Source organism: Perca fluviatilis, chromosome 11, assembly GCF_010015445.1.
Source record: "Perca fluviatilis chromosome 11, GENO_Pfluv_1.0, whole genome shotgun sequence".
Lineage (NCBI taxonomy): Eukaryota > Metazoa > Chordata > Actinopteri > Perciformes > Percidae > Perca > Perca fluviatilis.
In genome coordinates, this window is record NC_053122.1 from 20,717,485 (window position 1) to 20,731,858 (window position 14,374).

The window sequence follows — 14,374 nt, forward strand, 5'->3', positions numbered from 1 at the left end:
CAAAAATATACAGTTCTCTTTCCTAGCAATGAAATCAATGATTTCTATGTTAAGTTGTTCTATTCATCTGTACCACACACTGAATGTCAGTCAGTGAATCCATATTTAATTGATACACAGTGTCTTTTAGCCAGACACACACCCTGAACCTTTTTTATTTAGTCAATAATGGGCAGGCTAAGAATCAAGTTGGAGCTGGCTTTCTCCTCCCAGGTCTCTCATTGCCCATGCCTGGACAAGTTCCAGACCCTGTGTTTACCTTTAGCAACCTTGCTGAGGAGGAATCTGACCAACCCAGACAAAAGACGAGATTAACAGTGCCTGACTGTGCTGTCAAAAGAGATAAGCAGCTTAATAGAATGAAGCTACAGTATTTCTTGCTTAACTGATGGAGGAAGGTGGCTGCACAGAGAAAACAAAGACAGATGGGGTTAAAAAAAAAGAAAAGAAAAAAAAGAGTGCCTGAGGGCGTTTTTAAGCAGCCGCTGCCTGTTCGGATGTGAAGTCAAAAGAAGGCTCCGGAGGTCTCTTTGGCTGGCTGACCCTCAAGCCTCAGCGGACAGATTTGTCATTAACCTCGCGCAGGCCGGAGGTGAACACAGAGAATGACCTTTTATCACCTGCGCAACTTAAAACAAAGCGTGACTGTTGCAGAGGTCGCTTAACGGATGTTTCTGGGGTGTGATTCAGGTGACTGCTAAGGTCAGTTGAAGTGGCAGGCGAGTCAGCGGCTGCAGTCCGCTTGATGGATGGTCAAACATAATGCGTGGACTCCACTGGGGAGAAGCAGGTTAGTGTTCAAAGAATAATGGCTTAAAAAGGGGCGTTCATGTCACAGAGCGGTGACTTTAAAACTGCCTCTCAGTGGGTCAGATGGTCAGTCAAGGCCATTCCTCAGCTGCCGGGTGGCATCAACAGATTGCATGAATGTGACCCCGGGTCAAAGTAAGGTAGTCTAATCTTCACTCAGGGGATTTGAGAGAACCAAGACAGAGAAAATATGAGAACACAGACACTGAAATTCATTTCTAACAGTTGAGCAGTGCATTAAAAACAAGGTGACTTACGTTGTCGGATTGTTCCCAGGCGTGAAGGGACTTGTTCACCTCTGCTACATGCTGGATTACTACCACTCAATGGAAACTTTCAGCAAAGACATGTTTTACTCAGTGCTTCGAGACCTGGGGGAGAGCAGGGAGATCACTGTCATTGATACAATTAAGCACAAATGTAACATTTTATATCTCCCAAAAGATACACTGTAGCCTGCTGGGGTTATATTTTCTCTAAGTAGCCAAAATTATACCAAAGTCATAGCCAAAGTTATTCTCAATTTATTAAACACTCAACAAACAGGGTTCCCGGAACCAATTTTTGGGAACAAATCTAAGGCTAAAATCCAAAAAACATTCATCGTAACAGATCAGTTAATGTATGATTCAGTTGTCAAGACTTATTTTACCTCAAACGTGAACAATATCAGAAGCTTAATAGTCAAATTCTACTTATTCCCACTGCATTTTCCCATTACAGGAATTTTTAAGAACTCATTCTCATTGAGACAACGTGACACACATTTCTTGATAAGACACTCTCCAAACATGATGTAAATCGACAAGTAAAGAAAGATCACTGCATTATATCTCAAGAAAATTCCAATTTATTCTGGAAAATAGTTGAAAGTTTTTTTTTTTTATTGTAATCAAATAATTTTTCTGAAAGACAAAAAACAATGTTTAGGTAATTTGCCACTGTATGGTAAGCCAAAAAACCTTAACTATTTTCTAAAAAATGTATGCTACAGAGAGTCTGGTCCAACGAACATGCCTATTCACAAAATGAATGGGTGCACTTATTGCCACTAAGACATTACCAGGGGCTCAAACCATGACATATGTAGCTGCACTCACTACACACAGTCACTCTAGTCTGAATGGATTTTCCAGTTACCTCGGATCTTTGACAAAGTATTGTTTAGCCACTCAGGCTCAAATATAACATAAGCAAAGTTCATTTCAAAACATTGACTGTCACAATCTGCCTCGTCATCACTTCTGACTGTGTGGAGCTTTTCTATAAGAGGGAGGTTGGTCTGGGGTCTAAGTCCTTCAAAAGGCAAATGTACAACAAGCTGGTTCCACTTGCATTTACTGACCCCAATGTAACTTATTTTGTAAATGATTAGCCAGCTTGATGCAGCTAATCAAGGTTGGTAACTGAATTGCTTTAAAGATAGAAGAAAATTGTGTCAGAATTCATTGTAGCATTGATCATGTGAAATTCACTATTCTGGTAGAATATATCATAACACAAGTTCAGGCTTTAACCTCCACTAGGTGATTCCTCAAAGGTCTCACACTCTGCTTATTACTTCTTGAAATATTTTGATGCTTATCTAGCTGTGAAAGGTATACGACACAGAAGGAGACGCAGATGGCTCCAAGATGAAGATGAAGGAGCCGTAAATCTAGACACCCACACAGGCCCAGGCCGAGGGGCTTAACAAGGATCTGTTTTTCCAGTAATTACATTTGAGGGAATGTTCAGGTCGACACGCTGGTTTAGTTTCTTACTTAGAGCAAGACTGGATTCAAGGCAATGGTTTAACACACACAGTTCTAACAAACACTTTGTAATGCAAGTGCGACTGCATGCGCATACACACCCAGCATATGTAAATCATACTGTCATATGTCTGTGTAATATACACAGTGCAAAAATGTATATTTATTTATTATTTATAAATTTGTTCACGTTGTTAAAACATTTTTTGTAAAAATGCAACCATGCAATTGCATAACCAGTCAACCCCCATCTGTGCTATCTGTTCTGGTATTTTTGCTTATTTTGGATTGAAGACAGTAATTAAAAAAGTATGTGAGTCTAATGTTTTCTCTGTACATCGTCTCTTGTAGTCAAAAAGGACTTTGGTTTATTTGCAATTACTGAAGAGTGGAAAAAAAGAAATGAAGCATTTTTGTGAATGCTGCAGATAAGAATGGACTTTGATCGCTGCTTATGTTAAATTTGAGGTATGAACATTCTTCAAATATAACATATGGCAGTAAGACAACTTAATTAATCTTGAATGAATGCTAACATTCTTACATTTTTGTGTAGTTGATATGCTTTGTTAAGTGCAAATGGTCAGAATTTTGGCTTTGTTAAGGTGATCCTTACTTAAAGTCACTATCGCGAAGATTTTAGTTCTACTATGGCGATAACTGGTAATTGCAGGTGTGTTTTTGAATCTCACTTTCACTTGTTTGTTTCATCGTCTCTAGTCATCTCTCTTTTCTTTGTTTGTTCGGCCCTTACCGTTTACAACGCTAGCAGAAACCAGAAAAATAGCACGCCGCTTCTCACACACACACACACACACACACACACACACACACACACACACACACACACACACACACACACACACACACACACACACACACACACACACACACACACACACACACGAGTAGAAGAGTGAGTCTGTTGTGTTAGCTCCACCTACACTTTCTGGCAGACCAATCACTACTGTGTGATGGAAAACCCGCCACTAACAGTGCGCCGCGTGTGATTTTTCCCCACAAATGTTCAGTTCGTAATACTGCAAATGCAAGGGCTTTTCATCAGATCATCAGTTTCACAATGATCAGTGGATCATTGTGTTAGCTCATTCAGCGATAGACAGTGACTTAACAGACATTTACTTAAATGAAAATATTCAAGATTATTACTTTAAATCACATTAACCCTCAAAACAGGCATTTATTCTTAAACCTTTTTTTTTATATCTATCTAATTGAGCTGATCTTACTTTTAACCTTTCCTTTTCGCCAGTCAATCTTTTGTTTCTCCCTCAACTGCATAATTACATTACAGTGTTTATAGAGGGAGAAGGCAGAATTAAATGTATTATCCCTCTTGACTCTTAGTCAGCAGATCCCTCATGTCAAAGCCAACACATTTCTAAATTAAAAAGAAATCCTTTTACTGTTTTTTTTCCCCACATAAATATCTGAGGAATAGAGGTCGGAAGATGTTGATACTGTCCGTACAGTTAAACTTGACACTTACTTGGCTATTGTTTAGATTAGCATAATTTAAAACTACTGAAATAGCACATTTTAATCAGACAATGAAACAGCAGGTGACTAAAACTGAGATGTTCCAGATTTACTTAAATTAAAAGTACAATTTGACAAAAGATTGAAATTGAATTGAAAAGATTTGAAGATTTGAAAAGATTTTTTAAGGTCAATCATGAAAATAACTGTAAATAAAATGTTAAGGAAAATCTGATTAATATAGAAATAGTTTTCACCTCATTGTTATGCATTAACATTTAAGGTTCATACCAATAGCTGAAATGCGGGAAAGAGGTCAGCCCACTGTTTACATTAGAAAAGCTGTGGTGAAAAGACACTGCCCATCAGACATGAGAGAAAGGGGGATGGTGTAAGAACAGAAAAAGGCAAACATCTCTTGATGCTCTCTAAAATAGGTGCTAAAAGCCTGTCTCATTAATGCTACATCAGGGCCACATGTGACACACAGCAAGCAGTTAAAAAAAAGCTTCTCCTGTACCTTCCATGACTACTGGGCCAGTGGATGAGCCCTTCAAATCCAAATCAAATGCAGTAAATCCCAAATGTGAAAGCAGCTTTTTTTCAGATATAGTCCATTTTAGATAATAAATCCTTGTTGAAAGAATGTGTTGATATCCAGGCAGCATATGGAGTTTCACTCTTCTCTGGTATGTCTCAATTCACCTTTGTCATGAGAGAAATGGGAATCCCACTCTTTCCCTCAGAACAGCAGAAACCCTCCCTCTCTCTCTCGCCCTCTCTCTCACTCACATGCAAACAAACACACACACACACACACACACACACACACACACACACACACACACACACACACACACACACACACACACACACACACACACACACACACACACACACACACACACACACACCCCCCTCCCCCTAGTCCCCTAGTGCCCTCCTCTGTCCTGTGCCATTTGCCAAGGAGGGAGGGAATCCACCGGGGGCTCATTCATCTTGGCCCTGCTGACCCCCTGTGGTGACAGATGCTCTTGGAGGCCTGTGGAGCTGTGGGTGGAAACAAAGAGGAAGACCCAGCGTTTCCCCGCTGCCACACAGCCATGGCGCCCTGCCACACGTGACCCCCAGCACGCCAAGACACTGACACCGTGTCAGGTGGAAGTTTTCATTTTCCAGAAAGAGGGGCGGGGTGTATTTTAAAATCAAACTTTCGCTCTCACACTCAAGCTCAGTTCTCAGTCTCTTGCTGACTTTTTTATTGGGGGTCAATTCAGGAGACAGGAGAATCCTTCCCCAGCTAAATGGGGACAAGAATGTCAGGTCAGCTTGAGCATTTTGTCTTCGTAACCTTGCCCAGGATTGACCCCACACTGGGCTTTTACTCCCGCTATAAATACCAGGGGCTCATCTGGTCAAAATAAATAAATGGAAATGCATCACAAATCAACAGGCACTGGCAGATGTAAGGGATTCTGTGTCATTAAAGGATCAGGGCTTGTACCTTATCATGACTTTGCTAAATAGAGAGGGTGTTCATTTCCAATTAATAACTAAGGGGCTCGAGAGTGATCACACTGCATGTAAGCGAAGTTAGGCATGTGTCACATTAATGCTAAAACATCTCAATATCTGAGTAAAAAGGCCAAACTTACTTCAGGGTTAATCAAATCACTTTCCCCTTGAGTCCTATAAAGCATTATATTTTGACTCTATATAAAATGATTTATAATCCAATATCAACTATAACATTTTAAATCTTCAACCATTTCAAGAATTTATGTCACACACTTAACTTTGAATCGTAAACACAACCAGCTGTCAGATTGACAACTTTGCTCAGACTGCAGTTCCATGTTCCTAAAACTAATCTCACACGTTATTTGAATCAACTACTGTGGCCTCACACATGTACAGTTACAGTAGTACGAACTAAAGGCTCCTGTGGCTGTTTTCCTGCCGACTAATTAATGCCAAGTAAAGTCAGCAAGAATTTGTCAGGTAAATAGTAGGTTTGAGTAAACTCACATCTACTTGATGGCAGGGAAGATGCACTCACCATTTACCATGACACAGCATTTTTTTGCCCTCAGATTAACTGATTTGATTGATGAAGAGTTCAAATTGCTTTTGAGATGAGATTAAGAACAACGCAAATGTATCATTGTCTAGAAATAGGGTTTTTGTGTGACCTTTAACAGAAAATACCTACTTCAAACTAAATAATATTAGCAATTAATGATTACAATAAACCCTGGTTAAGTTTATGTTGTCATACATATTTACAGAATCAACATCTCCCTTTACTGGCCCAGATTTCTTGCTTCACTGAGCCGTGTGACTGGTTTTCCAGTTCATTACCACAGACACAGTCAACAGTTGTTTTAACCAAGTTGTGTGCAGCTCTTCTCACCTCTTCTCCAATGGTTATATTAGGGCACAGTCAGTGCGATGGCGGCCGTAAACCACCACGCGAGCCAGTCAGAGCCTCCATTAGTCCTTATGGGGGCTTTCATGCACTCATTTCTCTCAATCAGCCACATATGTCTAAACATTGGGCTTGAGTTTGACTGTGAAATTTGTCTGGCTATTGCTGATTTAGACCACACATAGGAACATATCAGTGAGTCTCAAGCAGTGCTTCTTTATTATATTTTACATTTTTAAGTGATAGAAATATTGCAAATTAACTGTAGTTATCAGGTGAAATCTACCAGTGTAGCCACAAGTTCAACTGTGGGAAAAGAGCTGTCAGTGTGATTTATATCTAAGCCCCTGACTTTGACATGGCCCGTCTTTAATAGCCCATTTAGAGTGGAGATAATGAGTAAACCCAGCATTATCTTTGGTCTCGAAAGACACTGTGCAAAAAAAAACAAAAGAGTGTGTGGAATGAATGCATTCCCGCCCCCAAGCCCATCCTTCACCGCTGCATTGAGCTCCTGCTAAAGTCTCTGACAAAGGGGAAGTATCCCTGCCACTGCCACCTGAGGAAAGACAAGTCACCCTATCAGCTGTGGGCGGTTCTGGAAGATCTTGGGCTTGATGCTCTTAAATGTGGAGGGGGTAGGAGAGAAGGGTTCTTCCTCTCTTAGGATTCCCAGAGGAGCGCCACAGCTTTGTGTTAGCTGACTCAGCAAGTTTGAAGTTATTTACGGTCATGTGCACAACAGTTACAGAGAAGTAGTGGCTGTCAATGAAAAACTTAGATCTTAGGCCCTCTCCAACAATGCTCGTTAAATATGTATTAAGAAAAACATGAAAAAAAAGAGAATCTAAAATAGACGTTACAATATAAGGATCAAATATACATATATAAAATAAAATAATATATAATATATATTTATGGTGGACAGGTGTATAGTAATTGCAAAATGAATAAACTGAATGAATACAGGAAATTATATGCATAATGATAATGATGCAACATGACAGTTGTTGAGATTAGGTAACCTACCTGTCCAACCTAGCACAGCATGGCTTCTATAGATTACATAACATCTAACATCTAAAACTGTAGAAGAAGAAAAAAAGACCTCTGCCGAGGAGGTTCAGCCGACAGATCAAGACATGAGAGATGAGCATCAGGTGGGGAGGAAGTACAGCAACCAAGGTGCTAATTAGCACGTCTGACTACTATAATGAGAAAACAATCCTGCAGCTCAATTGTCAAAAAACAAAACAAGAAAACAAAACTGCCACCATGTGAAAATTCCCGCAACAGAATTCCCTTTTCCACCCGCTCTACGTGGGCTACCTGACGCCGAACGTGTGAGGACTCGCACTGTTGTTTACTATCCGGGTGGCAGTCCACGGCTGTAATTTACTTATAAAAGCCCCACAACCTTCTTCGAAACCCCCTCATCCCGTTCCCCAGGACTACCTGCTGGGCCCTGAAGTGCAAAGTGGTGCTAGTGAGGATAGCAGATGAGCTAAGGTCATTCATGGCTTTCCAATGAGACACACAAACAAAGGCAAACATTCCAGCTGAATGCCATTGCTGAAGTCAGCAGCAACAGAGAGAAAGAGGGGGAGAAGGAGAAAGAGCAGGGCTCAGTGGAGATAATAGCCTGAGGGTGTATGTGTGCATGTGCATGTGTGTATGTGTGTGTGTGTGTGTTCTGGGGATTATCTGTGGACCTATAAAGTGGGGTGAACCAGGGTTTAAGGCCCGGTGTGACCAGAGGGAACGGGGGCAGGGTACAGGGCCTGAGGAGGGGCGGACAAAAGGAGCATTTGGGCAGATGAAGAAGTCATCATCATTAAGCCACTGGAAGTTTACTGTCCAGTTATAAAACTCATTTCAAAATTAGGGGCTGGGGGATGCGTGTGAAATGGCAGCAGTGTTGGGAAGGCCTGCAAGGGGCAGTAGGGCGGTGTAGTGACTCTCTGAGGAACTGTAGCGCTAATTCATTAGGGGACAAGAGGCCTTTGTGTTAACACTAGGTTGATTGGAGTGGTGACCTTGCCACACACTCTGGCCCAGCGGATGAGTTTAAGGGCAAGGTATTTAACCTTAAACTAAATCTCAGCCACAGACAAAGGCTAGCATCATTTAATGGCAGAGGTCCACCAAACAGATAACTGATGCAGCACAAATGGAAAAGAAGCCTTGTTAAAAGAAGCCAATTCATGGATAACACTTTAGACCCTACTTGTTTACAGTCAAATTATAGTATATATTTAACTTATGCTATAAGTTATAATATATATATTTTACTTGATAGAAAATGTTTCTTGTTTTTGTTCAATAAGTGACAGTTATCTAATTTAGTTTCATATACAGATAAGACACATTATATATATATATATTGTGCAGTAAAAGTTTTAGGTGTTTGAATCATGACCGACACAACCAGAAAACCCTAAAACTTGTTCTTGGGCTCGAGAATACTGTAGGGCTGCAACTAATGATAATTTTTCATTATTAATTATTTTATCTTTTGAATATCACAAAAAAAGTGAAAAGCAGCAAATATTCACGTTTGAGAAGCTGGAATAGGAGAATGTTTGGCATTTCCGTTGCTCGACTAATCAATTAATTAAATAATTGTTTCAGCTCAACTTTAAATTATGCCTTTGCAATTGTTTTGACTTGACACGGCCGACCAAAACAATGCAATTGGACGATTGATATTAAATATACATTTTCTAGTAATGAACAAGTTAATACAATCTCTTGCCAGGTGTGATTATATTTTAAAACCTGACCACATATCTTATTTTCCAAAAGGTAAAAATAGTCCTTTAAAAGGCTTTTTGGGGCATCTCGGCCAAAACAAACCTCATGTTTTCACCTTTTACACATTTTACAGAATGTAAGAACATGTTAAAAGTTAAAATTCCACCATGTCTTGTCAGTTCTTTGATAATGTGAGCAGTAAGCAGAGGTCAGTTCTTATGGCCGTTATCGCTGATGGAATAATTGAATGAAAGTGAAGGATGAGTGACAGTTTACAACGCTGTTCATGACCGTGTAATAAAATGGAAGGCCTGTCAGTGAACCCAATCTACATTTTACAACGCTGCCGGGTTGAACGTCAGTTCACCTAAGTCAGAACAACAGGGAGAGACACAGCACCCTAATGCATTTATGGACTTATTCAGCGAAGCCATATTGAATAAGACAACAATGAGATCTCATACTGTAAAGCTGTCACAAGCAGTGGTCAAACACCGGTCAATGGTAAAGGGCAAGAGGAGGGAAAAAGCAGTTGCTAGATTTTACCGGATCAAAATATCATTCTCTAAAGATTTAAATTTTTATTCCAATAATCCCTAACCTTTTAAGGCTTAAAAAAAGACTTTATACATGAATTCACTTATTCTTATCCATAGCCTGTATTTCATCCTCTACTGAGATATGAAAATTGATCATCCACCATCGCCACTGCTTCTCCTAACATCTGGTCCACACCTAATGGCTCATCCCAGAGTAGATCTTTGATGATGGTTGACCAGGCCTTGTCCTGGCCATAAACTGTTGTTTAGACAGCCCTGTTTGTTATGGGGTGTAAAAGGAGAGCCATGGATCACATTGAGAGGGCCAACACTATCAAAACACTAGCTCTTATCAGATGACATAACGAGCAAAGGGGTCAGGTTTTGTTTCCAAGGGGCTGGCTTTGAGCTGCACTACACCCTGCCTCCACATCACATCAGACAGACTGAGGCGCTGAGAACGTGACGATAATGGGGGATTTTAGAGATGATCACTGTGTCCGCTAACTTTGCGAAAACCAAATACATTAGAAGTGTTTTGAATTTTTTTTGTATTTTCTAACCTGGACTAAAAAAGCGCGACCACCTTACACCGGTTTTGGCCACGCTCCACTGGCTTCCTGTCTGTTTCAGGATTGAATTTAAAATTGTATTAACTGTTTTCAAGATCTAAAATGGGTTGTCGCCTTCTTATTTATCGGAGCACACACCTGTCAAAGCAGTAAGGTCTTCCAATCAGATGCTCCTCGATGTGCCCAGATCCAGGTTAAAAAACTAAGGTGACTGAGCCTTCTCAGTGGCTTCTCCAAACCTCTGGAATGGTCTACCTATTCATATAAGAACAGCTCGGACCGCTGAAACGTTCAAGTCCTTGCTTAAGACCCACTATTATTCATTGGCTTTCAATTCAAGTTTAGCTTTGATACCTTACTGTTGGTTATTTTGTATTGTATATTGTGTATTGTTTGTGTTTATTATCTCTTTGATTTTTGGAGCTTGTTAAGCACTTTGGTCAACTATGGTTGTTTTTAAATGTGCTATATGATTAAAATTGAACTGAACTGGATTTTTAGCTTCTCAAATATAAGAATTTCTCAAATGCTGCCTTTCTTTGTGTTGTGCGATAGTAAGCTTTAGAAAACTGAAAAGGACATTTTTTATCTGACATTTCATAGATGATTAATTATTTAAATCGAGAAACAATTAACAGATTAATCGATAATGAAAATAGCCATTAGCTGCTGCCCCACACTGCTCTAGAAATGTTGAAGGCAGGTTAAAGATAAAGCTTCTGTGTCTGTGGATACTGTAACCCCCTCCCCCCCGAATAAAAGTAGATAAATAAATGGCACAGATACAAAAGACAGGCGATCCACTCAAAGTTCAGTCAAAGTTCTTTCCTGAAAAGTTCACACAACTGACACACTAACTCAATTAAGCCACGCAGGAGCACTGAGCACTAATGGAGAGGACATAAGAAAGAGATCTGTTGTGTTTATCAGGCGTCCAGAGAGAGACCAACCTTTCACAACAGGACTTCTCCTTTCTTTTCCTTCCTGAATAAAAGTCTCAGCCACCTTGAATCCATTTGAGTGACGCCATGACAAAGAGGCTTTTCAACGTCCCGACGAAGGAGCCTCCTCCAAAACTTCCTTACCGGGCGATCAGCTGTATCCATCATGTCCCTCTTCCTGACCCCAGGCGGCATTGCTGCATCAGCAGCACCCCCGTTACCACCCTTACTCTCTTTGCCACATCCCCTCCATTACCGCCCACTCTTCAGATTAATAAGCACCAGGTTGCCCACGGTGACAGGACCCACACTTAAATCCTATCAGTCCTCCTTACTGCAGCAAGAGCCACGGCATCAGCAGGACTCTTTGCTTGTCTTAATGGGACAATGGAAGCAGAGCAATCCTTTGTTGAGGGCTTGACCCCACACACAAACCTTGCTGATGTGAAAAAGTGACAGTAAACCTATTCAGGCCTGGTGCAATGATCCCTCTGAGAGATGAGATACTTTACCAACTGGCAGATGTGTCAGTTAAGACAGGGCCTCTTTGACAATGTGGGGTACCAGGCAGACATAATGGTTAATAAGGAAATCAGGTGCAAAGTGACATTTTAAATAAATATTCCTTCTTGTGCTGATAAGTGGCCCATTACAAAGTGAATTTCAAAATGTCCCTACTTATTAGTCTTATCAGTCAGGCACCAAAACATTAAAAGTGATATTCATCATACCTAAGCACAGAGCAAGTTCATCCAAACTAGATATTTTTCCAACTCTAAATTCATGATGGGTACCATTCTCCAATTAGTCTGGGCTGTGAGTAATACGCTTCAGTTTCCCTTTAAATAATCTTTTCTTTTTTTTGGGGGGGCATTTCAGCCTTTAATGGAAATAACAGATATATATGAAAGGGGAGAGAGGGGGATGACATGCAGGAAAATCATCTCAGGTTGGACTCAAACCCTTGAGGTACACACCTCCATATATGTGCGCCTGCTCTACCAACTGATCTCACTCGGCCACTAAATAATCTTCTTTAATCAACGCCAGCACAGGAAGACAGTAGAGCCACCCAACTTCACGCTTCAGCTTAACATCAGACTCTCAGCTCTACTGTTACACCCTCTGCAACAGTCTAAACATAATAAAGTGGAATTAATCCAACGTAAATATATAATGCTATAATATGTTGGCATAAATGAGTCAGGTCAATTTAAAGGAATAGTTTGCCATTGCCATTTATTGCAAAGGCACAGACAAGAAGATCAATACCTTCATATCTGTTCTAAAAAAAAATAAGTCAACAGCCAGCAGCATATTAGCTTAACTTGGCAAAAAGACTTGAAACATGGGAAAACAGCTAACCTGGCTCTGTTAAAAACAGCTGTTTCTCCCTACAGTGACTAAGGTTGCATTATGTACTGCTAAGTCCACAGAAAGGAGACAAAAAAGGCATAAACACAGACTAAATGAATAACCATACTACCAGCATAGCCAAGTATAATTTAAGCATTCATATATTGGCCCTGCTGTTCTTATTATATGGAGAAAAACACAGAGAAAGATTTTTTTTAAAAAGGTAAATATGTACTGTATTCTGAATGTTTCTTATCAAAGCATGAAGCTGAGATTCTTGATGTTTTGTGGACAGATAAAATACAGGTGGGTGACAAATTAAAGGGAGAACTGACATTAAGTGTCTGATTAAGGTATTAGAGATCAAAACTGCGGCACCACTTGTAGTATATAGAACCGCTTCATTGTAAGACCGACACTCCCTGACCCTGCATTCACACTGCCTGTGTTGGCAGTGACACGGTGCAGCGAAAACGCAGGTCTGCCCATTCATTTTGAAAAGGGATAGTGTGTTTAGGCTGCAGCTATGGGACATAGGGGGGAGCTGGAAAAAAAGCAGAAGAAAACGTTGAAACCGATTCAACTTTTGGAGAAACGCAACGACGTCACGCTGCAGTGGCCAATCATGTAACCGCCGATCAGACTTTGCTGTCCGTTTTGAGGCAGTGTGAGAGTACCGTACCGTACAGTAAACAGGAAACATCACTGCCTCTATCACTGCCACAAGAACGTTTTTAAACACGATGCGGTAAAAAAATTAAACACAAGCACTGAACTACCTAGCAGTTTGTGTAACGACTGATGGTTTCTTGCAACAACAAAGCCCAACCCCTATGTCTCTTTCCTTCGCGGCCTTCAAGTGCGGTCAGAAATGTCGAGATCTATAAACAATCCTTAGGAAAACGGTAATTGCGAAATATAAAGTCTACTTGTCTACTACATTGGGGGGGGTTAAAGAACACAGCAGGACATCACACAAATGGGCCATTTCAGTGACACTCCCACCGCCGCACAGTCCTGCGGAAAATCGCTGGATCTTCTTTTGCTGGTGTGAATGGGTCCTGATGAAGGCCACAAGCCAAAATGCATTGGTCTTACAATAAAGTTGTTCTATGTGTTGCTTGAATTTTGACTTCTTTCCCCTCTCCATGCAACTTGGAAGTAGCTGAAGTTGTGCCACCCTCTAAGATTAAAGTTGTTAGACCACCACGTGCCCCTGAGAAAAGCTGGAGTGCTCCTTAGCACAGTCTCTGGAAATCGGCTGCAGGGATGAACACCAATCTCCCAAAAGATATTCTTTTTTTTGGCATTTTAATGATGGTGGAAAATACTGCCTAATGCACTGCTCCAAAATCTCATTATTCAACTGGGCTGAGATCAGGTAATTACAAAGGTAATTGTTATTCATTGCATTTATTCATTTGTTTCTTGTATTTTGTCACCTGTCTGTGTACTGTTTTAAGAAAAGGACTGAATGCAAATAAATGGACTATGTGACATAAAACACACACACACACACACACACACACACACACACACACACACACACACACACACACACACACACACACACACACACACACACACACACACACACACACACACACACACACACACACACACACAACCCTCTGTCTTCTTCTTAGCCAAGGTTTCAATTGACATGAAACAAATGACACACACCTGGTTTCATTGGATAAGATGAAAAATGTGTTTTAAT

At 40.5% G+C, this 14,374-nt stretch overlaps 1 protein-coding gene across 6 annotated transcripts in view; it reads right to left on the reverse strand.

The window, feature by feature from the left end:
- greb1l (GREB1 like retinoic acid receptor coactivator) overlaps window positions 1-14,374 on the reverse strand; it is a 46,663-nt gene that overhangs the window by 24,118 nt on the left and 8,171 nt on the right. For 5 of the 6 annotated variants that reach the window (XM_039816202.1, XM_039816201.1, XM_039816200.1 and 2 more), the window contains exon 2: window positions 1,068-1,181. The gene's annotated coding sequence lies outside the window, so the exon portion shown is untranslated. Of the gene's footprint in view, window positions 1-1,067; window positions 1,182-4,584; window positions 4,765-14,374 lie in introns of those variants that run through there. The other variant, XM_039816198.1, reaches the window with a different exon arrangement.